The 26,435-nt window shown below is 37.4% G+C and overlaps 1 protein-coding gene across 1 annotated transcript in view; it reads left to right on the plus strand.

Moving 5' to 3' along the window:
* LOC6038022 (serine-rich adhesin for platelets) overlaps positions 1-26,435 on the plus strand; it is a 330,641-nt gene that overhangs the window by 29,024 nt on the left and 275,182 nt on the right. The window contains 1 exon segment of the mRNA XM_038249661.1: positions 13,646-15,392. The gene's annotated coding sequence lies outside the window, so the exon portion shown is untranslated.

Genomic DNA, 26,435 nt, shown 5'->3' on the forward strand with positions numbered 1-26,435 from the left:
TTAGACTTAGCTTTAGCTAACAAATTTTAATTTTCAAACTACCCTTTATTTTTAAACATTTTAGAGTACAAACAAGCTTTTTGAAATAAAAATAAATCGGTTCAATCAATCGTTTGTATTCAAATGTTTAAATTAAAATCAAACTATACTTTTCCACCCTAACCAGTCTGAGTAATTTTCAAGCGATCCAAAACTAATCAGTAACAGGTGTCGACTAAGGTGTGGCCCCATGTGCTAGCACGGTGACAATCCCGCAAACGGTTCACGGTTGATTTACCTGTTGAAGTTTTTCCTCCCACTGTTGAACGCTACCAGTTATATTACACAAACGCTGTTCCATGTTGTTTGCCTTGCCAAAACCCAGACGCTGATTTTTCTTCCATCCTACGCCTTGGCGCGAGAACTAACACAACACACAACGAAAGAAATGTCCGTAGTCGGAATTCCTGTACCGGACTCAAGGACATCGATCTGAGGAAAGATTCTCTAATCGGAACACGTTACACGAGGTCAGGGGTGGGAAAATTGTTTCATTACTGTCGAAGCAGTCCGGCAGGAAAAAGCTCTCAATTTGATTTGGCGATACTCTCACACCAAAAAGAGACCGTTTTACTCTCGATCTTCTGCTGTATTTGTATCAATTCTTCACAGGATTTCTCAACAGATACTCCAAAAAAGTTTGTGAAATGGACACTTTTACTACTGTCATTCCCATCCTTGTTCGGGGCGCCTCTCGTTAAGGTGCTTCGAGCTAAACAGACAGTAATTTATCTTGACCTTACCTCGATTAATCATCATTGGCGTGTGCGCTCCGACACCCTCTCTCTCTCTCCAAACTTTAGTGCTGGTCATTTGCCATCGAGAATCTTTCACCCCAAGGCAAAATAAGCAAAAGAGTAAAAAACGTTCCCTCGAGTCTCTTAGATAAGTTCCAGCGATCCCAAGATTTTAAGCGCCGTTCCATGAATTACAAAAGTCGACTGTTTTTTGGCCCGTTGCCCCATCGTCCGGGGCGAAATCCATTACTGGCGCAGAGTTTGGTTGTTTTTCGTCCTCGATGGGCCACATCATTTGGCCCAAACGACCAGGGAGAGAGCAACCCAACTCCACCAAACGAAAAAGAAGAAAAGAAAAAAAAAACCCCAACCATGTATCTGCCCCGATGATAACAAATTGAGTTATATTTAACCTCACTTTTCACCGGTAATTAATTTATTTTCTTGTTTTCCCATTTATTTCCATCTCGGGTTGGGTTGTTTTTGCGAGCACGGGACACGGTCCCAGCGAGCGAACGAGTGCCAGCGCCACGATGGGAGATAGATGACCGGGGTTTGTCCTGGTTTGGGAGCCTCTTGGACATTAGCACCGGGCAGCGTCGTCGTTGCCCGGGCTGATGATGGTAATGGACTCCCAACTGGACGAAAGAAAAACAGTTTCAAATGCTTGACGTAAGGTTGGAAGATTTATTTGCGCTGGGATGGAAGGGGGTTTTGAAATGGTGTTTTGCCAACTGGGAGTTTGTGTTGTTTTTGAAGTAGTTTTTACCTTTTTGTACTGCTGATGAGCTCAGTTTAATGTCGTAATCAAGCTTGAAACCCATTATTTGCGACTAATGATTTACATAACTGCATTAATCGTACCATTTTTGATTGGTCAAAATCCTCATCTTCAATTGTAAAAAGTTAACCTATTTGAAAAAGTTTGTCCATCCAAAATTTGTCCACGAAAAGATCTTGCACCCTTTCATAAAGTTGTACGAAATAGAATTTCTTACAAGAATCTAATTTCCGGACAATTCTGGGTGAAACCTGCGTCACCTGCAACCAAAATTCTGAACCGATGATTTTAACCATATATTTCCGCAATTTTGACCGAACTTATTTTAACGTTCAACATTCAACCCTTAAACTTTAACCGATTTTGCTCAACATTGGCACAAATATTATTTTTTGTATAAGACCCAGGTTTGGCACCTACGTTTTTTTTCCTATATTTTGCGTTTTGCGTCACTAAGACAGAAATTTTAATAAAACCGACCTTTCCTCATTCTTAATATTAATTTAATATTGGTTTTTTTAACTTGAAACTTTGTGCGTACAGAACTTTGTGACCAAAGAAGACGTTTGCAAAAAATTAATTAAATTTTCAAATACAGAATCTTTAGAAAGTTTTTCCCACAAGATATTGAACTGCGCTAAGTAACTATGTTTGAAAAATCTCATTTTTGGATAAGTTTCAGATGACAAAAAAGTGCATATTTTGAGCTATGGTCAAAACTCATTTAAAAGTGTTGACAATTTAAAAAAATATATCAAAACACGTAAAAAAAGTCAAAAACTATTTTGACTTCATTTTTAAGATATAGATGAAATTTGCAATCAAAAAGTGATGAAATTTGGTAACTTGTACCGTTTTCAAGTTATAGCAACTTTAAATTATTATTTTTGGATAAAAATGTTACTGAGTTAACTGTAGAAGTCATAAAAAATATTTTTTTCGATAAAATCTGAAAATTTTCTACAAATTTGCTTTAAAAACATTTTAAAACATTGAAGATGGAACAATGGAACAATGGTTGCGAAAAAAAAATTGGAACAATGTTTTTGATCACAAAAATTACAGATTTGATCGAATTAAGTTCTGCAAAGTTCTATCCAGCTTTTTAAGCGAAAATGGCGTTCAAATGGTGAACGTCTGAAATGTCAAAATCACGCAGTGGTACCAACATTACGAAAAAAGTGTGCCATGACATGACAGCCGCATTTTTTACTCTAATGTTGGTGCTCTTGCACGATTTTTGACATTTCGGACGTTCAACATTCGAACGCCATCTTCGCTTAAAAATCTGGATAATCATCTAAACATCTAAAAAAATCACTGGAAAGAAGAATCATCTTGATTGGTTGAGTTATGCCCGAGAACCAGCGAGTTGAAGTTACCGTTCCAACTTTTTTGGAGCCTTGGGCGTTGGAATGTTAAGCTATCTAAAAACTGCTATCCTTGTTTAGATTAATATTAATAGTATTGAGCTAATTCTATAAATTTAAAGCTTGAAATCATAACAAATATAAAGAAAACATAGATTTTATGACTTTTTCAAAAACTAAAAACTTTCCGGGAATAAATAAATATTTTTCCCGTTTTCCGGGAAACTCAAAACCTGGGAAAATTAGACGTCCTGCTTGGAAATCATTGAACAATTGGGTAAATATCAACATCATTTTGAAAACTGATTTTGGCGTTTTAAAATTCAAAGCACAACAAACAACAACAAAATCTTCAAAACTATCTAAAAGTGATATCCCTGTTTAGATTGATTTTAATAGTATTGAGCTAATAGTTTGTTTTTAAAAGCATTACATAGATTTTATGACGTTTTCAAAAATTTCCCGGGATAAAAAATATATATTTTTCCGTTTTCCGGTAAACTCAAAACCCGGGAAAATTGGACGCCCTACTTGGAAATCATCGAATATTGTGGTAAACATCAACGTCAGTTTGACAACTGATTTTGACATTAGAGTGTTTTTCATCCAAAAACATTTGAATTGATGGCATCCAAATTGGCGGACATATCGAATCCGCTCTGTACTTCTTACAACCATAAAAAGCATCAAGGAAAAGCAAAATGCATTCTGCCGATTTACCTTTAAAGCATTACTAGTAGTTGCTTGAATTAATGGGAAATACACGAATTACTGAGTATCTATGGAATTACTCGAATTACTACGGAATTACTAGGTAATTCCAGAATTACAGGAATTACTGCAGAATTGCGGAGTAATTCTGGAATTACTGAATTACTTACTCAAAATCCGAATGATCCCGTACTAGCTGTAACTTTGGTTTCATGCATGAAAATTAATAGGCAATAAAAGAATTATAAAAGGTTTTTCGAAATTATCTTTTTAAAAGTTATTTTTTATTATTATATTATTTTCTGAAGTATGTTTTCACAAACAAGAATCATGGAATTACCAGGATTACTGGGATTATTAGGAATTACCAGGATTACTCTGGAATTACTCAGTAAATCCGGAATTACAGAATTACTTGCTCAAATTCCAGGTAATTCCGGATTAGTGACCAGTCTGACACGATGCTGGAAACCCCTTGGAATTTATGATGCAAATGTCTTATAGTCATTGGAAGTTTTACAAAAATAATCGAGATTGAAGAAATTTGGGATAAAAATTTACAATGGCTTAAGTCTGTATATCTATGTTTGAATTATCGGTAAAATGTTCAAGTCTTCGGCAGAAATATTGAGCTTCCTAATTGATTTTCCAAAAGTCTCTCTTTCGGAAGAAAGAAAAGTTTTCCAGTAGAAAAACACATTTTTTACATGTTTTGTGATAAGCGTATTTATAAGATGATTCACTGTTATTAACTATCATTTGATAGCTCTGACCAAAGTCGAGGGAGGGGCAAAAAAATAAAAAAAATAAAAAAATTCAATTACAATTTTTGCTACATAAACTTCGAAAAACATTTGCATCGGCCTCAATAGTTAAAATCAACTCAATAATTCGTCAGAAACAATGAAGATCGATCTCAGAACCGTAAGCTGTTTTATCCAAACTAAGTATAAATTTTTGAAATGGAGCTGCATAAAAAATTTTAAGCCATGTTTTTCCTCTTGAAAACATGATTTTGATAAGAAAACTTTACTGATATTCCTCTCACATCTCACATCTCCAGCCAATCCAATCATCATTTTTGGGCCCAAATAAACCTTCATTTCTTTAAAAATGCCTTCCATTCATCACCATCTGATCGAGTTTCCCCAAAACCCTACCACTTAATTTGACGAACGACGTGCTGTGCGTTTATCGAAGAAAACTAGCCAAATACCTTACCCAAAAAAATCAGGTAATCTCCAAGCCTTCAATCCATCCCGTTTGGATCTGAATAAGAAAATCTATAGTAGGGCTAGACCCTACTTTATGGCTTGATCTTAGAAAGTCCCCCCCCCCCTCCCCCCCGACCGAATCTCAAATCAATCGAACAGGGCACACGTGAAAATTGAAAATAGACTTCGACGAAGTCGAGTCTCAAAGACTTTTTCCCTTTTTCGTGCCCAGGGGTTTGAATGCACCCAACCAAAAAAAAAAGAGAGAGAGAGAGAGAGAGAGAGAGAGAGAGAGAGGGGGAAAATCGAAATAACCTTTTCAATAGAAATCGAAACAGTTTTCCCTCCCTACCATCTCTTCTCAGGGAAATAAATATCTTATAGTTTCAGATTGAAGCGGAATGCACCATCCTAGAGATACACAGTTCGTTCGACAGTCAACGGCAGCTGCTTAAGGTCGGAAGAGAAGGGAGCTTCTCCGATGAAATTGAAAATGTTTCTGATAGATTTTGATAGTTTCGTCAAGCTGCTTGCAGCAGCTCCAGTGTAATAGTTTTCCGCCGAGTTCCAGGCAAACTTCATCAAAAGTAATGACTTTCGGAATGATGAGGCAAAGAGACTTGCCTCGAAACTATATACTTTGTGAATCTTCAGGTAGGAATAGTGTAACGAGCGAAACTGCTTCCTTGACATGTTGCCTGATTACACCGGTTGGGATGGGTTTTATGGTAGTGACACATGGTCGATGATCAAACGGGGTTGATTTTGTTACGGGAAAATAGGGAGCAGAACTGGCGGGAAATGTTCCATGCATGCTACTTTCTTGCAATCAAACGGTTCTGCACAGAAAAAAAAATCATGGTAATATTACATCTGGGAAGGGGTACATCTTTTATGTCAGAAAAAAGGTGTAATTTTACCTCTGGAAATGTGTAATTTTACCACTTTTCTGGTGTAATGTCACTTTTTCAGTCTAAATTGAGGTAAAATTACATCATAAAAGAGGTAATATTCAACCTTCCAAAATTAAAGCTTCCAAATTTACATTATTTTTTTCTGTGTGATGCGTTTGTACAACCAAAATGAGAGCGCCCTAGTCTTCCTACACTCCTACTCCAACTACGACTTCTGTAGATTTGGCGACTCCAACTGCAGGTTTCAGAATGATCCGACTTCACCGACTCCAATTTCCGAACAACTCTATTGACTCCAACTTTTGAAATTTTTGCAGCTCCGACTCCGACTCAAACTCAAGCTTCTCCGAATTTGTCGACTCTGACTCCGACTACAGGTCCTCAAAAAGAGTCCTGTTGAAAAACTTTCTTCAGACCAAAACTTCAGTACAGCCCCCACATGTTCCGTGACTCTAAAGAGCCTTTCTTTGGCGTCATCCTAATTTGATAAGCCGAGCAAACTTTTCTTGCAAGAATATGAAGAAAAATACATTTTCCTCCTCACCCTGCTCACCTTTTCCCCATTTTTCCCATAACGAAGCCCCAGCAGCAAAAAAGAAAAAAAACTTTTGATACCTAATACCCACAACCGGAGCGCCCGGAAAGGAAGGAAAGGTTAGTCACAATTTGATTTGTATTCATACGTCGAGAGCCGTCGTCGTCGTCGTCGTGTCCCTTTGGCGGTTCGTGACGAAAGAAAAAAACTTCCCGGCGCTCGTTACCAGGATAAGATCGGGAGGAGACGACCCTTCGAACCGCGCGTTGAATGGCGTCCGGCGCAAAATTATGTAAATGTAATTAATTAACGGCCCCGGACACGTTTCGACGCTGTTCCGGTTGCCTGGACTGGTTGGAGGAAGAGGATGGGTTCATCAGTCCGGTTTCGCACCTTCACCCCCCCCTGCGATGATCTGCGATTGGACGAGACAAGAAGACGTGCGAATGTGTGGAGAACACTAGCGCTGCCAGGTGGGCGAATTTTGTACTGAAGTGACGTTTGCAAAGATATTTCTTGTTGAGTGGGACAGCGGTGAACCAGAAAACAGAGATAGCTACAATTTTGACGTCTTTGTATCTGTGACTCTGAACGTAACTTGCTGGAGGCACCAACATACATGAGCGGGGTCAAATTATCTCCGAACGATGTATAAGCAAAATCAAGAAGAAGAAAGAGGGATGAGCTATCTCTCGAGGCATTATGAGTAAATGTAGTACATGTATGTTGCATGCCAGGCTGAAGATGAATTGATTTTAATAATACCTCGAAGGCAAATAGTCGTTATCCGGTCACATCAAACGTTTGCATAATCCGTTGGAGGGCCGACATGACCTGAGATTATTTTATGTGTTTTAGGGGTGGAGAAATGGAGAGGTTTATCGGGTCATGTCAGGTGGTGGAAAGCGATTGCCTAATTAGAAAAGACATGGACGTTGGAATAAGCACTGATTTGATCTTTTGTGGAAGATATAAAAATTCATATAAGATTTTCAAATCACTGAATTAGTGTTGAAAACGCATTATCTTAACAATCCACAGATCCACCTCCCAAAAATTGTTTCCAAGCAATTCTTATTCTGATCATATTTTTAAAATACTTTTAGGCAAGATTTTTGGGCCAGTCAATGCCCAATGACCTAGGAATTTTACCGCCAGGTTCTCAGGCATTTGAAATAAGTCATTGGATGCAGGGTGAAGGCTAACGCCACCTTCCTTATACCCTGGATTGGGCTAAGCTGTATCAGCATTACTCAAGTCTTATACAAACTAAACTTTACCATAATTTTGCTGCCAGCCAGCGGGGTTTGGATTAGATCACATACAGGACCAAACACAACATTTAAACAATGATCCAACATTAAAAAACTGTTTTGTAGCATATTTTATGAAAAAAAATGTTTTTTGCCTTTCTTACTAAAGAAAGGTATAGGTTTTACTTTAAGGCTGGACGTCATTTCCAGCTTCGTAAATATGTCGATTCAGCATGAATTTTAATCGGAAAAATCGTCAAAAAATCACACTGCATCGATTTTCGACGCTCTATCGATTCACCTTGACAGAACTCGTCTATCTCGAACCCTCGAATTTTGAGAAAATCAATTCCGTGGAGGTCGAGTGATGTTCGTATGTATTAAAATTTTGCAAAATTTTGTGTCGCGCCGTTCTCAGCTCCCATATATCCGATTTCGATTCTTCTAAATGCAGATGAAAGCTAGTGTGCTGAACCTGGGCGAGTTGCCGCGCAAATTTCGAAATATCCATCTGTTTTCGGATGCGGGCAGACTTTTCAACAAAATACACAGTTTTCAAATGAAAATATGGTAAATTTTTTCATTTTCATATTTTTTATTTATCTCAAAAATTGCATTTTTCGAGCTCTACAACCTCCCAAATTTTCATCCAGATTCATAAAATGATTCTGGAGTTAGAGCCATTTGATTAGCCTACCAAAAGAAAAAAATCCCTAAAAAAAGGTAAAAGCCCACCTGGTGACCTTCGCCAACACTTTTCATTTCCAATTTTATCCGAAATTTCTTAGTACAGACCATGAGTGAGCATCTGAAACAAATTCGACAACGATCGGCAATCCCGATCAATTTTTAGAACGATTTACTTTTTGCCTTTCTTACTAAAGAAAGGTATAGGTTTTACTTTAAGGCAGGACGTCATTTCCATCTTCGTAAATATGTCGATTCAGCATGAAATTTAATCGGAAAAATCGACAAAAAATCACACTGCATCGATTTTCGACGATTCGTTGTCAAGTTTAGCTTCGAATACTGGCGCGAGAATGCTGGCGCATATATTTTGTGGCTCGACATATACTCATTTTGTAGTAGCTTGTCTACCGATGTTTCCTTCAATATGTAAGATATCGTAGCTTTTCGGTTTTTTTGCCCTGTCCGTTTTTGCATAACTGTCCAATGTTTATGCAAAAACCTTTGTGACATAGGACATTCATCCGGCTACAACTATTTTTTTCCCGTGCGCTCCTAAAATCGCCTAAATGTAGACTTCATTTTTTCGTGATTTTGCAAGTTTATTTAACAGGGTTCATTGGATTCCAATAGAAGCTTTCTAAGCTTTTCATCGTTTATATCGTTTTCAAAGTGTTCAATGCTGGCGACTCCAATGGCTTTCTTCCTAAGGTTCTCGCGATTGAGTGTGTAGTGGTGCGGTTGTTAAAAATTGCTATCTCTGACTCTGTCACTTTCATAGAAGTTGAATGGCTAGCTTCCATGCACCGTGCGGCACACGCGGTTCACTTGTACCTCGGGTTTGCTTGTCTTGGTGCGCTGGTACGATGAACCAAAACACCAACACAGTCACACAAAAGAGCTCGTACCGAAACTAGAAAACCAAAACCGCGGTGTGCGTTGTTGGGAAGCTTGCTATGATCGCGTTTGTCATAAACGCTTGTTTGATTAGAAACGTACAAACATATTGTACGATTAAAAATATTCTTTTGGTGAATATTGCGTTTTTTATTTCTTTCGGAAATCATATCATTCATAATACTCATAATATCATCATAATACTATGCTTTCATCATAAGACTTTCTTTTGTGCTGACGTTATAAATAAACAAAGTCGATGTTATTAATTGAAAGAAGTTCTACCATTGATATATTCTTTAGTAAGAAAGGCTCTTTCTCACCCCAGGTGGGATTAAATCGGGTTTTTATGGTGCCCTTGTTTGACCAGGTCATTTTTTTAAGTTCTGATTTTTTTCTAAGATTTGTCTAAGAATCTGCGAAGATTGGATTCCAAGTTTTTTTTTTCTTGTTGAGTGTACCGCAAAAATCTTTGCTGATGAATTTGTTTCCAACGTTGATCATTGCAATGCATTGGTCTGTTTTTGGTTTGTATTCCATGTACAATGTTGAATCGCATTCGATAGATTTTCCTCCCAACTAAATTAATTAACCTAATGCCACGTGCGCCACTGTCCAACAGAGATAAACTCGATTCCAGGCAATGCAATGCATGAGGTCGGTCGACGGAATCATCTCGATTGTCTTCATCTCTTCGTTCGAAACGTGCCTGTTTGTCCGACTGTTCATCCATTCAATCCGGCTGCCCTGCAGCCCCATAATCCAACTCCACAAATAGCCTATCAATGAATAGCTGCTCTCTCTCTCCCTGCTCATGTCTATCGAACATATCCGATTGCATCGTACAATGTTGCCCACCCACGCACAATCACTGCGAAATGTTCCATTTGTACCTCTTCAAAGGACATCAAAAATATTGTTTCCTGTTTTCCCCCTTCCCACCCTCAAGGGTCAGTGCTGCCAGTCATTCTTCCAACCCCATTTATCGCTCAGTTCGAATTTCCTCCCACAGTATCTTGTCCAATCACTTAGGTACAATAGAGAGATAATGATGGGTATTATGGGCCCGGAGGGCCGTCCAGGGGTTTCCCCCTTAGTAAATCCCCCTACGCACACCAAGCGGGTCCCAATCGGCCATGTCAATAATTTATCGCTGATGTGCATTAATCCTATTTTATGACTTGTTTCGTCTGCCCACACGCACACAGCTGGTGTCATTGAGGAAAATGGACTCATCAATTTCCCGGGACGGGGAAGGAACGGGCTTGTGAAGAAGAAGGATTAAAATAACAAAACGTAAACGCAGCTGTCCTGTGAGCTCACGCAAAAGGATTTGTGGTGATATTAACCTTTGAGTGACTGGGTGGAAATTTAGCAGCAGGTCGATATGATTCATTTGGCGAAACGAAATTTTACTAAAGTACAAATTTAGATTAAATTAGATTTTTTTTTATCTCAAAAGGTGCAGTTGGTTATGTTCACACATGACCAACATGACAAAGAACGTTGCAAAAAGATGCAGTGTCAAAAACCATGATGTTTGATACCAAAATTGCCCAAAATCGTATGATTCTTTCTTTGAGTTCTTTGTCAAAATCCATCTTGGATTGCACATTTTCCATTGCTGCGGAGTCGGACCATATTTTAAACAACTCCGACTTCGGCTTTCTGTAATTAGCCGACACCAACTACGGCTCCGGTTTTCAGCTACAATCATCACTGACCCCGACCTATAAATTCTAACAGACTCTAAGGAAGCGTTCTTTTATTACATAACGCAAAAAAAAGATTTTTGACCCCCTCTCCATCACTCGTAACACAACTTCAAAAAACTTTCAAACCTAATTTATTTTCTCAATATTTCATCACCGCTTACCGGGACTTAAGCTGGACAATAAAAAAAAGACAACGTTTTTTTGTGATTTGATTATCAGAAGATTTTATTTTCCAAAGTCATTTTTTTTCGAGGCCTTCGGATAATCGAGTCTGAACTGTATTCAATTATTGCTCTAAAAAAAAATTACGAATTATCTGTGATACAAACAACAAAACATAAACAAACCATCCACTTTGTGGTTTTTGTGGTCTCTATTGCTCGATATTTTTTGTTTTTTTTTTTTTTGTGAATTTTGAGCATTTATTTTCGTCATAACACTTTGACTATTTGTAATTACATACAAAATATGAATGCTGAACATCATGTAAAAGATGTTTTTTAATAGTTGAAAATTTGAAATAAGAGTTATACAGTCGACTCTCTGGCTGTCGATCTTCTCGATGTCAATATTGCTCCATCTATCGATGAATTCTTCAGTCCCTTCAAACTGCATACTCCGGTTGGCTTTATTCCTCGATATTTACTCTTGCTTGAAGGATCTCTTCCTCGACGGTCCATTGGATTCTGTTTGCTTTAAAATCTCTTCCGGTTGTCAATATTGTCACTATCTCATGGCTTGCATAGACATTTTTCTTTGCGAAACGATGCTTTGAAGGGTGTTTGACATTAGTTTGTTTTTGTTTGCTGGACGTTGCCATGATTCTCTCCTATAGCTGGGTACCAAGAAAAACATATTTTCAATCGAGTCTTCATTTTGCATCGTTCTGTAAACTGATGATTCTCTTCCTCGACGGTCCCTTGATATTGACAATCAGAGAGTCGACTGTATTTTCAATACTTCAAATGTTTTGAAATTGCTATTACAGTGAACTCTCTTGTTGTCGATATTGAAGGGACCATCGAGAGCGGGAGGTATCAAATTATAGAACTCAAAATCAAAGCATGCTTCTTGAAGGGACTGAAAAATTTATTGACTACTGGAGCAATATTGATATCGAAAAGTTCGACAGTCAGAGATGATTGTATTTAAGTCAAGTACTGAAGATGATAATATTTTGGATTCATTGGAAAGGTCTTTCGGTTACCTATCCATAGATGGGTTGGATGGTGGATCCGGACATAGTTAACATACAAATCAGTGAGATTCAGCTTCAAAAAAGTACATAAATTTCACTTAAGTGGTCATAACTTGGAACAGGTTTACACAAACTTCAAAATTTTGGGTTCATTTGAAAGGTCCTTCGATTACCTATACATAACATGGTGCAGTTTGAGATCATTTATCTAACATCCGGATATATTCTAAAACACATTTGTATATTTACTTTTAAACTACTTATCGAAAATTAAATTTTGTTGAAACTTGGTCTACGGGACCCTAAACTGAGCCAAATGCGACCAGGTTGGTCTAAATCGGTTCAGCCAGTGCTGAGAAAACTGAGTGAGAATTTTGGTGACACACAGACTGTCTGTGACATTTGATCAGTTTTCAATTCTGAGTCGATAAGTATACATGAAGGTTTGGTTTGGGTCACATAAAGATAATCACTTTATTAATAGCCGCACCCCGAGGTATTGTTATTATGGTTATAGGGAGGAGAATTATGCCGGATTGGGTCTACGAGCTTTATGTGGAAAGTTCAGTTTTAGAGCAGGATTATAGCCTTACCTCAGTGAGGAATTCAAAACGATGATAAACCGCATGCAAAAGCATACAAATCACCTTTGTGAAACATTTAATGTTTTTCTACACACACAGCAACAAGTTTCAACTGACGGGATAAATATTAGGCCTACCCCAACTCCAGCTATTTGAGTTCTACGACTCCGACTCCGACTCCAGGTCCCCCAAAATACCTGACTTGGACGACTCCGACTCCGTTGAGCCCAGTTATTTTTTTTTAATTCCAAGATATTTATTTTTTACTTTGTAGTACATTAGACTTCGAAACTTCATAGTATTTAAATTTTAAAGTTCTTAAAGGTTAATTCCCCATCAAATGCGTAGGTGACCCCAACGCCAAACCCGGTAGTCCAGACCAGGGGGGCAAGTTGGCCTTTGCGGTTTGGGTCACATAAAGATAATGACTTTATTAATAGCCGCACCCCGAGGTATTGTTATTATGGTTATAGGGAGGAGAATTATGCCGGATTGGCGGCTTTCCGGCACAAACAGCCATTTTTGTCCTGGCCCTGGTTTATTGGTGCAGTTGGTCGTTGTGTTGTGTCGTCTTGAAACCATTATTATTGGGCTATTGTCGTCGGCTTCTTCGGGCTTCCGGAACTTCCAAGTTTGCAACTTTACGCAAGATGTGTTTTCTATGTAGAGGACGCCAAAAGTTGTGTCTGGTTTATTGCTCCGAGGGTCATAAAGGGCCGTAAATGGTTTTGATTTTTGCCGCTCTGTTGATCAGTGGCACTTTACGGCCATTAACGGCGATTTGTCGGCTGGAAACACTGGCGAAGAAGTTTCACAAAGGGAGGTGAAACGTCTAACTTTTGTGCTCAACTCCTGGTTGGTTGGCAACCATGCGTCCCCATTGATTGCCTTTACAATGTTATATTTCGATGGAGATGCACGGTTAGACCTCGATAAATTGATTCCTCAGCCAAAACAAACCGTCCTAACTTCAATTCTAACCACAAATTTATGTTTCTTTTCAATTTCAGACACGCTCAACGGCGAAGGCCCTCTGAGAAAATGGCTGTTCACAAATTCAAGCTCAAATAACAATGGACACACGAACAAGTTACACAATCACCACAAAAACGGAAAATCCGCCGGCTGTCGATTCTCGACGACACACTCGGAAGACAGGCCAGCAGCGATGCGACAGGGAAGAGGCTATAAAAAAGTAAATTAAATAATTAAAAATAATCTTCTTTTCCCGAAGGGAAGCAAGAACAAGTCGTTTCGAGACAAAAGTAACATTCCGACGGTGCGTGAGTGTGGCGATTTCGTGAAATCGTGAAACAAGTGCGATGTGCGGCCGCCATCTTGGTCAGTGTTGCCAGCGCGCGGATTCATTTCTTGCACTAGGCGTTCTTCGTCACCGTGAAAATGTAGCTCAATCGGCGTGATCGGCGCGTCAGGTCTGAATCAATCTGACAGTTGTGAAATGGGTAAAAGTAAGATGGCCGTTAAGTAGTTGTTAGAATCGATAAGTAGCGTCTAACCGGTGTGAATAGAAGTTTTTTGGTGTGTACAGTAGCGGTCAGCATTTTCTATCCACTTTTAACTCGGTGTTTGTGTCGGTGTGTGTACACTTTTGTAAGCTGCTAGAGCCGAACAAATCGTACCACTCAAATCTCAAATCGGTTGTGAATGAAACAAAAAAGAAAAATTACTCTCTCACCTTTCAACACTGTGTAAAGTTTTAAAAGCAAAACAGTAGATTCTAGAAACAGTAAGAAATATTACCGTCCTTTCTAAGAAGAAAACAAAAGTTTTAACTTATCGCTAATCGTAAAGTCAAACAAAAGAAACGAGTGCGCGTGTGTGAGTGTGAGCGTGCGCGCGCGAAATATGTGCCAAAACAATCGCCAAAACCAACACAAGCAAGCAAGCCAGTTGATGCCGAGGAGCGCGGCCAAGAAATACGAAACCGACGGCGGCGCCGAAAACGTGATTAATCTTATTAATAACCGGTACAGCGCGCGGTGAAATTTATTAAATAATCCCCATCATCAATATTTTGCGTTCCCCTCTCGGCGGCATCTTCGAACAGAGAGTGAAAAAAAAATGAAAAGAAGCTCACAGAATTAATTGAATAAACAGTTCCCGAGAGAGTGAGGCGGAAGAGCAAACTTGCAGCGATAAATATCAATTTCCAAAAGAAGAAGCAAAAGACGACCGCACAAGGGTCTCCGGAACCTCCGGAAGGAAGTTTATGATTAGTGGGATTACTTTATGATAAGTGATCTTCGTCCGCGCGTGGCAAATGATGAAAACAGTGCTAATGAAAACAATTACTCACCTGTGAGAGTTTCGTGAGAGAGTGAACCTAGAAAAAAGAAGATAAAATCGAGGTCACCGCCATCATTGTCGAGCTGTCATTCTTCGAAGAAGAAGAGGCGAAGACGAAGACGAAAGGGAAGAGCTTAGAGATGATTGTGATTGCGGCCTTGAAGTGTTGTTGCTGGTGAGTTGCCGACGGCGCGGCGCTCGGTGGAGGAAGCAAGCCCTCTCGTCCCAAGAAGCAAGTTGTTGAATGCTGTCAAGTGTTGTTTGTTGTGCTGAACTGGGGTGTGTGTAAGTGTGTGTTTGTGTGCAGCTTCTGCCTACACCCCCCTCTCCATAAGACAGACAGAAGGACGCTGTTTTGGTGAGGAGAAAAAAGTGTGAGTGTATAGGAAAAAAAGGAGGGAAAACTCTAGACGTCAGAAAAAAAGTGAATTGATTTTGCTGAAAACAAAGGTATGTAAAATGTAGCAAAACCTTGAAAATTATAGTCTTTTAAGTCTTTAAATTAATCATGACAAATATCATTATAAAACAAAATCCAGTGTCTATTCTTATATGTAGCAAATCGAAGATTGAAAAAAAAAATATTTTAGGTGGTGGTAAATTTCATTATTTTTATCTTCGATAATAATAATTTCAAAAAAAGAAATTATTTGCAATGATCTTACTTTTTCTTATGATTTTTGTCTCTGCTTATTTCATTTATGTCAGATATTGATTGTTTAGGAATGTCGTCTCTAACATGGGAAACTCTTGCTTATTTTTTCTTTAAATGTAGTTACTTAAAAAGTGTCAACAACTTTTACAAAATACCGTATATTTATAATTTGCGGTATGAGTATAAAAAGACTCAAACTACAGTTACAGTTTTTAGGGTAAAAAACTAAAATTTTCACCCCAAATATTCTTTCATGCACTCCAATTTTCATAATTTGTAATATTGTTTTTTAATGACGCAAAATAGCGTGTATTTTTCAACTAAAACAGAGTTTTTTTGTGTGTGTGTAAAATACATAAATTTCCAACAGTTAACTTACACAGTCCAGACTCGATTATCCAAAGCCTCGATTATCCAAAGTTTCGATTATCCGAAGCCTCGATTATCCAAAGTTTCGATTATCCGAAGGTTTGTATGGGACTTCGAATAATCGAATCACGAACAAAAATTTTTTTTTGTTTTATTTTTTTTTGTGTTTTAAACATCAAATTCGAGTTCTGCGACCCCATTCAGTCATATTTGAATAGTTGATTGATTATTAAATAATAAAATGCATATTTCGTCACCGCCCTATTGGTCGCCATCTTGGATTAAAAAGTAGTAAATCACCCGGGCAAACAAATCGTCGCCATCGTGCTAACTTGTCGTACGTGCATTTTGGGCCAAATTGAGTTAAGAACGCCATTTTGTGCAGCTCACAATGCCTCACCTTTTGACCTTCACAGATCCCCAAAATTCGATTTCAATCCTGAGATATTCAACAAAAAACGAAAAATCTCCGTGCATTTTTGTCACTTTACATATGAAAGTAGTTTCAATCTTGTCGTGCTATCTTGTCACTACATGAAAATTGATGTAAGTGCGACAAAAGGCCAAAGGGATTTCAGGCCAGGAAAGTCACGATGCGTTTGTCGCACGTACAAGCTAGACTACCGTAAACATTTGTAATTATAACTCGGGACTCCAGCAACCAACTTCAACCAAACTGTGGGACAATGCACAGAATGGTGAGCCAAACAAAACGTGTTTGTTATTGTTTACATTGCGTGCTCACGTTTTTGTTTATTCAAGGTCAAACATTAAAACGCGTTTTTCTCGGAACGTCAAAATGGCGGGTGCGACAAGATAGCACGACGACGTCGAAATACTGTTAAAATAACAAAAAATGTTATGGAATATTCTTGCAAAATCCATTTTTGCATAAGAGCCTAATAACAGTTTATGTTATCATAACCAAATTTGTTATTGGTTTGATATTGGTTGATAGTCAAAACAATTTGGGAATATTGTTTGTTATTACAATAACAATCCAATAACAAAAAAATCATAACGGCGAATAACAAATCTTGTTATAAATAACACAAAATGTTATTGGCCTAGTATTTTCAAATAACAAAAAATGTTATTCCCACGTTATTTCCGTCTGCTCGGGCACTTCAGCGTATAGTTTAGGGGTCACACTTAAGCTCGACAATCAAAAATAAGACAGCGAAAAAACATTTTTTTCGTGGTTCGATTATCCGAAGTGAAATTTTTTCAAAGCCTTCGGATAATCGAGTCTGGACTGTACGCATAAATGTCCCAAATGAAAAAAACAGCAAGCTGAGAAAACGCAACATAAGTTTTTCCCACACATAAGTTTTCAGGGAAAAATTGGATTTCCTCCTGATTTCAAGAGCAAAGGGCTGGATGCTTTAGGCTTTAGGAACCAAACTGCATCAATAACTCAAAAGTGATGAAAATGCATATGAACTTAAGCATAGTTTCTGTTTGCAAACACGGAATTTTACCCGAAAGGTGCAAACCTTTAACTAAAATGAAAATAAATAAATAAATTTGAAATTGTAACATAAAATCTCCATCATTCAAGACTTTTATCAGAGGTGCAAAATTTGCTCTTCGAACTACAGTCCAGACCCCATTATACTAAGCCTCGATTATCCGAAGGGTTGTATGGTACTTCGGATAATCGAATCATGATTTTTTTCTTACTTTAAACATCGTATTCAAATTCTGCCAATTGAACTAAAAAATCAATTTTTCCATCCCCGCTGTTTTGACCGCCATCTTGAATTTAAAAATTCTAAACCATTTAAGAACAGTTTATGGGTCATACTTAACCTCCTGACTATCAAAAATAGGACAACGAAAAGCATTTTTTTCCAAGATTCGGTTATCCGAAGTGAATTGTTAACTTCACCATAATTTCACCGATTGCACCGATTAATAGCAGACATCAATTTCGCTTCGCCAAACTGCCGAAGCCCTGCAATTATCGCTGTCACATGCATCATTTTAGTGTGCGTGTGTGTTGTATGTTTTATCCTCATAACCTCCGAAAATAGATCTCACACCAACCCAGGCACATTCATATTCATAATAAAAATCACATAAATCAATGACATCGATCATTGGGGCGAGTAGGGAAAGGAGAAGAAAGAAGAGCAGGAGAGGTTTCCACTGAAAAAAAAACTGCCGAAAAAGCACGAAAGAGGGGGGGGCGAACAATTTTGCTGTAATGGAAAGGACAGGCGATGGTTTTTCGGTGAAAAACTCCGTCGCAAAAAAGGCAATATTTATGTAAACGATGGTGAAATTTATGTCTTTTCGCAGCGAGAGTAAAAAAAAAACACTGAGAAATATCGGTTATGGTCGAGGCCATTTTTTGCCTTTGAGTTTTTTTTTCAGTGAAATGGCGGTCGGTAAAGTTTTCAGGTGTGGTGGAATGGGCAGGTTGGGGTTTATTGGAACAAGTTGGAATTTTTTCTCATTTTGGTGTTTGATTTGTATTTGTGCGCTGGTGGTGCTGATTGTTGGAATGGTGTGCTATTGTTTTGAGTACCGTGTAACAGTATTGAGTTAAAACTTTTTTACACCTACGCTCGTTTAAGTTATACATCACTAGTGTATTTTTTATTGACAATTGACAAAACTTAACTATAGTGACACCTCGTTAATTTGACGCCTTTTATCAAAGGTATGCAATGCTATCAAATTTTGTTTCGCTCTCACGAACATTACCAAATTAAAAACTAAACAAACGGTTGCCTTTTTATGTTAATAATGGATTTCCGGCTTGTTTTTGAAGACAATGTCACAGATGAAAATTTCTTTCAAAATCCATCAACTAACAATTTAACAGTCAGTTTGAATGATCAGAAATTCACCACGGCCAGTTCACATTCACCACAGTTGATTAACGTTTGACAGTTGCTTGAAATTGTATGCACGCACACAATCACACATTCGCGCACGAAGTACCATAAGTGTTTGATGAATTTAAAACAAAGTTGTGCAATAATTTATGTCTGTTTGCCTGTGACAATTCTTTTTCGAAACAAAGCCACTCCATTGTCCGGTGGTACTTTTTGTGACGTTTGTTATGGTACAATCAGAAATTTATGGCGTACTCCCACCGTTACTGTACCCACCTCCTACACCACCGGCACCAGCATCTAAATCCGGTCAGCGATTTTTCTCGTACAGTGAGAGGACGCTTCTAAATGACTTGTACTGAAATTGGGAAAAACGGTTATTTATGCATGTCGCACACAAACACACAAACATTCGTTATTTCCAACTGTCCGTTACATCCACACCGACGGGCGCGCGTTTCGTTGGTTGGTTGGTGCGGACATTCCGGCGTTGTTGGTCCCCGCATTGGTGCCCATTCAATCGGTGATGATATATTGGCAGTGACGTTTGCTGCTGTTTTGGTTGGACTTTTGTTTTTTTTTCCTCTCTAGTTGGCTCGCACATGTATAGCGCGGAAGAAACGTACGTACACACGTGCGGTCATAGTACTGAGAAGGGACATTATGGGCTGTAAAAAAAAGAATTGTGTTTTTGCATGTTTTGGGTTTTGGGCCAAATTTTGCTGTGGAGAATTTGGAAGCCAGGTATTTGTGACGCAAATAAACGATAGGTGTTATGCAATTTGATATATATATATATACAGCAATTCCTCACGAAAACAGCATGATTCGAAAAAAAGTTCTCCGATCGGGCTCAAATGGGGGTTCCTTGGCTGAAATAATTAGACCCGTATTTTTTTGTTTGGCCATTAGGGTGACCTACGCCCTGTTAGGGTGGTCCGAAATATGGCAATTTTCGTAGATTTTCGCAAAAACCACTTTTTCAAAAAATCATATCTCCACGCCATTACATCCGATTTTAGCTGTCCTAGACGCAAAAGAAAGGTGATTAGGCTATTTGGAAAAAATAGTAAGAAGTTTCAAAAATCTAGCTTAACATTTGAAAAAGTCGTATGAAAACATAAAATGCTGTTTTGTAGGTCTCGGGACCAAAGAGCCTATGCCTGAAAATATTTTTATTGGATTCCTCGGAAAATTTCACATAATATATCAAAAAATGGTGAAGTTATATTTCCAGTACTCTGAGATACGATTTTTTGAAAATAAAAACTGGGGTTTTCGACGCACCACGCGCAAAAATGGGAAAATGATGAAAATGAGAAAAATCGACTTTTTTCACTAAAACTGCGATAACTTGAAAATGACGATACCTATACATGTTAGGGTACCAAAAGATGCGTATTTCAATTACAAAAAATTTGGTAGCCTAACATGTATAGGTCATCGCTGAAATTTTCAAGTTATCGCAGTTTTAGTGAAAAAAGTCGATTTTTTCCCGTTTTCGTCATTTTCCCATTTTTGCGCGTGGCGCGTCGAAAACCCTAGTTTTTATTTTCAAAAAATCGTATCTCAGAGTATCGAAAACAACTTCACCATTTTGTAATATGTTGTGTGAAATTTTCCGAGGAATCCGATAAAAATATTTTCAGACATAGGACTCTTTGGTCCCGAGACATTCGAAACAGCATTTTAAGATTTCATACGACCCTTTTAAATGTTAAGCTAGATTTTTGGAACTTCTTACTATTTTTTCCAAATAGCCAAACTAATCACCTTTCTTTTGCGTCTATGACAGCTAAAATCGGATGATTTTTTGAAAAAAAGTGGTTTTTGCGAATATCTACGAAAATTGCTATTTTTTGGACCACCCTAACAGGGCGTAGGTCACCCTAATGGCCAAACAAAAAAATACGGGTCTAATTATTTCAGCCAAGGAACTCCCAGAAAAATTTTGAGCCCGATCGGAGAACTTTTCTTTCGACTCATGCTGTTTTCGTAGGGAATTGCTGTATATGCATATGCAGATGACAAAAAACAGCTTGCAGTTCATTACATTTTTAATGCCTTTTTTCAATGCCATCCCGTTTCTGGCTACACGAATTTTCCAAACATTTCTGCGTGTCAACAAATCAACGTCATTTTTAAACTGTTCATTATTGGGCAAAGATGTAGATTGGTTTTCAATCAACAATCTAGAACAAAAATAAAGTTAGGCTCATGCATCAATCTACGGAAACGTGTCGAAAAGTCGTGTTGCCAAAAACTAACTGGCACTGTATTAGCAAAAGATCTTGATGTTCTGACAACACTGTTCTAAAAACCGAAAAACCCCATTGTTTGACGATCTGGCAACACTGTTTTGTCTTTGATATTTTGTATTCTTTCTAAAATGGAAATGTATTAGAGTAAGAAAATTTGAGAACGCTAATTGAAACGACTGTTACAGTCCAGACTCGATTATTCGAAGTTTCGAATATTTGAAGGTCTGTCTAGGGCTTTTGAAAGTCGTATTTTAGTAAAAAATAATCACCGCGATCTTGGATCTAAACATTCTGAATCACTTTAGGATAGTTTAAGGTTCTGAGATTTGACAATTTAAAATAAGACAGCAAAAAATTGTGCGTTACTGATTCGATAATACGAATTGAATTTGTTCCAAGGTATTCGGATTATAGAGTTTGGATTGTAACTGTCTCAAGCACAAAAGTATGGCTCAGACATTATTGAACATTCGGGATGAATTGCATTGGAATTTTTGACAACAGATCTTGAACTTTTACCCATATACGGATCGGTGCTTCTCTATTTGCAATAAAATTATGTTCGAACTTATTCTCGATTTCTTACGTGGGTTTTTATTCAATTGGTTTTGGCATGAACTTGAGTTAAACAGTTAGGGGCCTTAAGATTTAAAGTCTACGATGTAATTTCTTGAACTTTTTGAGGCCACATGTTTGAAACAAAACTATTTCGTTTTTTCAAATAGTTGGAAAGGCTTTTCAGTGGCATTTGTGATTAGTTTTGAATGTTTGATAATCTGGCAACACTGTCATGAAACATGCAGATAGAATTGGAATTCGTAATTGTTTTTGTACGGCCAGGTTTGGACCACAAATAGCCTTTAAAAAAGGCCTGCCCAACCTTTCTGGCTCTTTTGAGCATTTTTGACCGTTTCAGAGATATTTGGCAGTTTTTTCATGAATTTATAGATACAATCAGTTCTCTGATGACCAATAAATATAACTGTGGCAAACGCTTTTTAAAATATTTTTTGAATCAAATTCAAGTTTTGAGTGATTTTTTTCTCAATGTAAAATTGATTTAAAAACAACATGCCAAAATATTCACACAACTTTTTGATAAATGTTTCGTTAGTAATATGAAAGAACTTTTTATTTGATTACCAAATTTAGTATAGACTTAATTAAAATTAAATAAACTCTTTGAGGAATTATTGTCAAAATTGGAATAAAAATTGCTTTATAATGTGTTTTGTTTCGAAGTGAATCTTTTTTAATGTTATATTATTTTACAATTTTGCGTAAGTTAAAATCTTATACATGCACAGCCGACTAAAAAAATGCGACCACGCACTGTCAGAAAAAAAAGTGCGTGACATTCTTCCGCATTACACACGCACACAAACACACTAATGACTTGAATCTTGACGGCACGAGAAAGACAGAAATAATAATGCTGCTGCTGAGCCTTTGCGGCATTTTCTCACAAGCTCGACGCGCGATGCGGTTGACATCTGCATGCCGTTCTCTGATGAACTTATGGTTGACGGTTTGGTTATGGCAGTGAGCAAGGGAGGACGTGTGCTCGCTGCGAAATTAATCAGCACATCGTCAAGAATTAACTCTTGGTGGCGCTTCACGGCGGGGATGTTCATTTTTTTTTGTTGAACAAATTTAGTTTTATTTTTTGATGTGTTTCTAAGTCTATTTAGAGATTTCATGTGAATTTCATGCTAAATAAAAAAATCTAAAACATTTTTCCTAACATACGACACCCCTAACGCACTGCGGTTGATATCAAATGTTACACTTTTCCCCGTAGCCTTAGGCAACTTTCCACTACACGAACCGTTAACTAACTGCCGTGGCAGTTGTTGCCATAGGAGAAGACACAGAGTTGCAACTAGACAAGAGAAAAAAAAGCACATCTTCTTGCGTTGTATAAGTACACAACTATGCACCGCAAGGAATAATACACCACAACAACAACACGCACAGCACAACTCACATGCACACAGCCACAGGAGGTGCTATTAAAAACAAGAAAATTATCTTCATTATAATTTTAATTATAAAGCCCACCACCCGTTCCTCTTGTGTCACGACAAATGTTAGTAACGTGCAGCACAGACACAGCAGACGTAACACTCTCTCGAGTTGACAGTCATTGTCCGCAAAACTGCACGACATCGAGGTGTCAAAGAGTGCATTTTTATCACTGGGTTGTTACACGCTTATCGGGTTGTACCAATAAAAAGGTTATTTTTAAAATTTCAAACCGTTACATCGCACTCTCTGTGACGGCAGCGTCCATCTTGCGCCCTGGTGAACAATTGTTTCTCTTTTCTTCCTGAGGCGCTGATTCATGGCGGTCATGAATCAAATTTAATTATAAACATTTTGCCGTGCGACGATCTGCGATGATGACGAAGCGAGCCGTCATGGCGATGTTGATGCCACCCTGCGATTGACAGTTAATTGGGGACTCGTTTGTGGTCTAGATACATCAATTATGCCCACGGAGCACGGAGCGGTATGGATTCTTTAGGGCGCGCACGTACTAGAATGCATACATGAAAACTCTAAAAATATAGTTTAAAGAGGTGCGATCGGTGGAATTTGATGGATTATGTTGAGTGTGGAATTTTAACTGAGATTGTAGGCAGAATGGCATGATTGGCCTGTTTCGAAAGAAATTGTTTGAGAGAAAAACAAATCTGGCATCGGCCAGGTTTTTTCATCACTTTCAACTTTTGTCCCTGATCACGAATCCGAGGTCGTTTTTTGATACCTCGTGACGGACGGGCGGTACGACCCCTTTCATTTTTGAGCATGCGAAAAAAGAGGTGTTTTTCAATAATTTGCAGCCTGAAACGGTGATGAGATAGAAATTTGGTGTCAGAGGGACTTTCATGTAAAATTAGACGCCCGATTTGATGGCGTACTCAGAATTCCGAAAAAAAACGTATTTTTCATGGAGAAAAACACTAAAAAAAATTTAAAGTTCTTCCATTTTCCGTTACTTGATTGTAGTTTTTTTGGAACATGTCATTTTAACGTGAAGACTTCCATCATTGTTATGATTTTTCGTTCAAAGATATAAATTTTGCGTCGCTTCAAATATTTTGACAAAATTCCTTCAACAAGTTGTTTAGAATAGTGCCCTACACATGCTGATTCCTTTTGGTAACGATTATCCCATTCCTTGTAAAGTTATGGAAATCGTCATTAATCAATGATTGCCAACTAAGACGTCAATGACTGTGCCACAAAATTTTATAAATTTTGAAGCACATTTGATTTAGATCAAAAATTCTTTCAGTGGCTTCAAGAAGGCAACAACCGGCACATGCTGATTCCTTTTGGTGCTGAAATTCGTTAAATTGAAATTAATTCAGAATATTTTATAGTGATGATCAATTTTCTTCGAAAATGATCAACGGCTTCATCTTAAGGGAAATTTAATGTTCTTTTTGAATCTACATTGACCCAGAAGGGTCATTTTTTCATTTAGAAAGAAAAAAAAAATCATTTTAATATTTCCTGTTTTTTTTCTAACTTTGCAGGGTTATTTTTAAGAGTGTAATAGTGTTCTGAAAGTCTACAATATCCCTAAAAATTTAAGTTTAGTTATCCTTATGTAATTTCAATAATCATACGCAAGACTTAAGACAGGGTCGCAGATCATATGTATACATCTTTTGAAGTGGTTTTTATGAATATATTTGCTTTGAATTTGAAATGAGTTTTTACAACTCGAACAACACATTACATTTTGTGTACAAATTACTAACAACAAACTAAAACTCACAAAACTAAAACTAAGCTTCTGAAAAAAAACTTAAATTTTCATGGATTACTATTATTATGAATACTGAATAATTGTAAAATTTTGTATTTATTCTTTATGTTTTTTTTTTCAATTATACTCAAAACATTTACCAATATTGATTTCAGTTATTTTGTACTAAACACTACAATTCTTACACTTCTACCAATTTGGCTAATTGGTTTTACAAAATGGGCGTTGAATACTTAGAAAACTGTTTGTTGAGAAGTTATTTTCTGATCGGATTGGTGTCTTGGCGAAGATTTTTTAGAAAAATAGGCAGGAAGATTTTTTCACAAAGCATTGAATTCTCGAAAAATAGTTTTTTGCTTTTTTTAAATATTTTATGTATATTTTAAGAGTACTTAAAAAGGCATCATTTACCGTAGATATGAATAAATCAAAAAATTTGTCAAACTAAATTAAAAAAAAAACATTTTTAGATGCATGAATAAGTCAAAAAGGGCAACAGCATTCTTTAAGATAAAGTCATTCGTGGTTTGATTGAGCATTTTAGCAGAATGCATTAATGTGAATGCAAAGAGATGAGTTGTTCCTTTTAATTCCGCTCTTTATTTTAATATCTTAACAGATGCGTCTACTATTTGCAGACTTCACCAGTGTTCGAGAAGTTAGTCGAGAACAGATGTTCACAATAAAGTCGTTCTTTTTCAAACTACGAATTTTGAGGTTTTATTTTCGGAAAATGTTCAAATTTTTGCAATTCAAAAATACTTCATGAAAATAAGCACATCTGCCAAAAAATATGTTTGAAAAGCTTAGAAATCTATTTACAATATGAAAACCAGTTTTTCTCAGTTTTATCTTAATAATCCACATTTTGTTAACTTGCGATATTTCGGAATCTATTGCAACTTTAGTGAAGATTTCAGCATTTTTTAGTAAAAAAGTGATAATTAAGTCCAGCATTTTCAAAGTGTATAAAATAAGTGTTTTTAGCATGTTCAGTTGTGTCAAAGCAATAAACAGCTAAATTAATGTTAGAAAGCAACTTGTGTAGTTCATTTTCATAAAAAAATGTTGCCTAGATTATAAACAACAGCATAAGTAATCAAAATAGGTCATTCAACTAAGTAGGGTAAAAATGAGTCAATTATCTCAATATAAATATATTTTGGAAGATTTGTTGCTTTTCCTTAGTTCATATCATCATTCTCGGAAGGCGGAAGGGAAGCGAGCTCATGCGTAATGTTTAATCAAAAATTCCTCGAAGGCCTCAGGCCACAGAAGCTGCGCACAAAGTGCTTTAGAGACAATCACATTACTGGATGCCAACATAAACAAAAAAAAATGTGAAAGAATCGTACGATTCCATCCAAGTGGGAAGGCACAATCAGGAAGTGATTGGGGGAGGGGAAAACTGGCTTTAATGTTTGCAGGAACAATACTTCTGGTTGTATAATTTAATAATTTTCTTCAATTAGATCAAATGAATCGAGGGGGAATGAATTCAGAGCATTTGCGAAATGATTGAACTTTGACTGCACAAAGTTACAGCTCACTAAACTTCCTCGCAAATCGCACGTGACGTGA

The sequence above is a fragment of the Culex quinquefasciatus genome, chromosome 1 (assembly GCF_015732765.1).
Source record: "Culex quinquefasciatus strain JHB chromosome 1, VPISU_Cqui_1.0_pri_paternal, whole genome shotgun sequence".
In the NCBI taxonomy this organism is placed as follows: domain Eukaryota; kingdom Metazoa; phylum Arthropoda; class Insecta; order Diptera; family Culicidae; genus Culex; species Culex quinquefasciatus.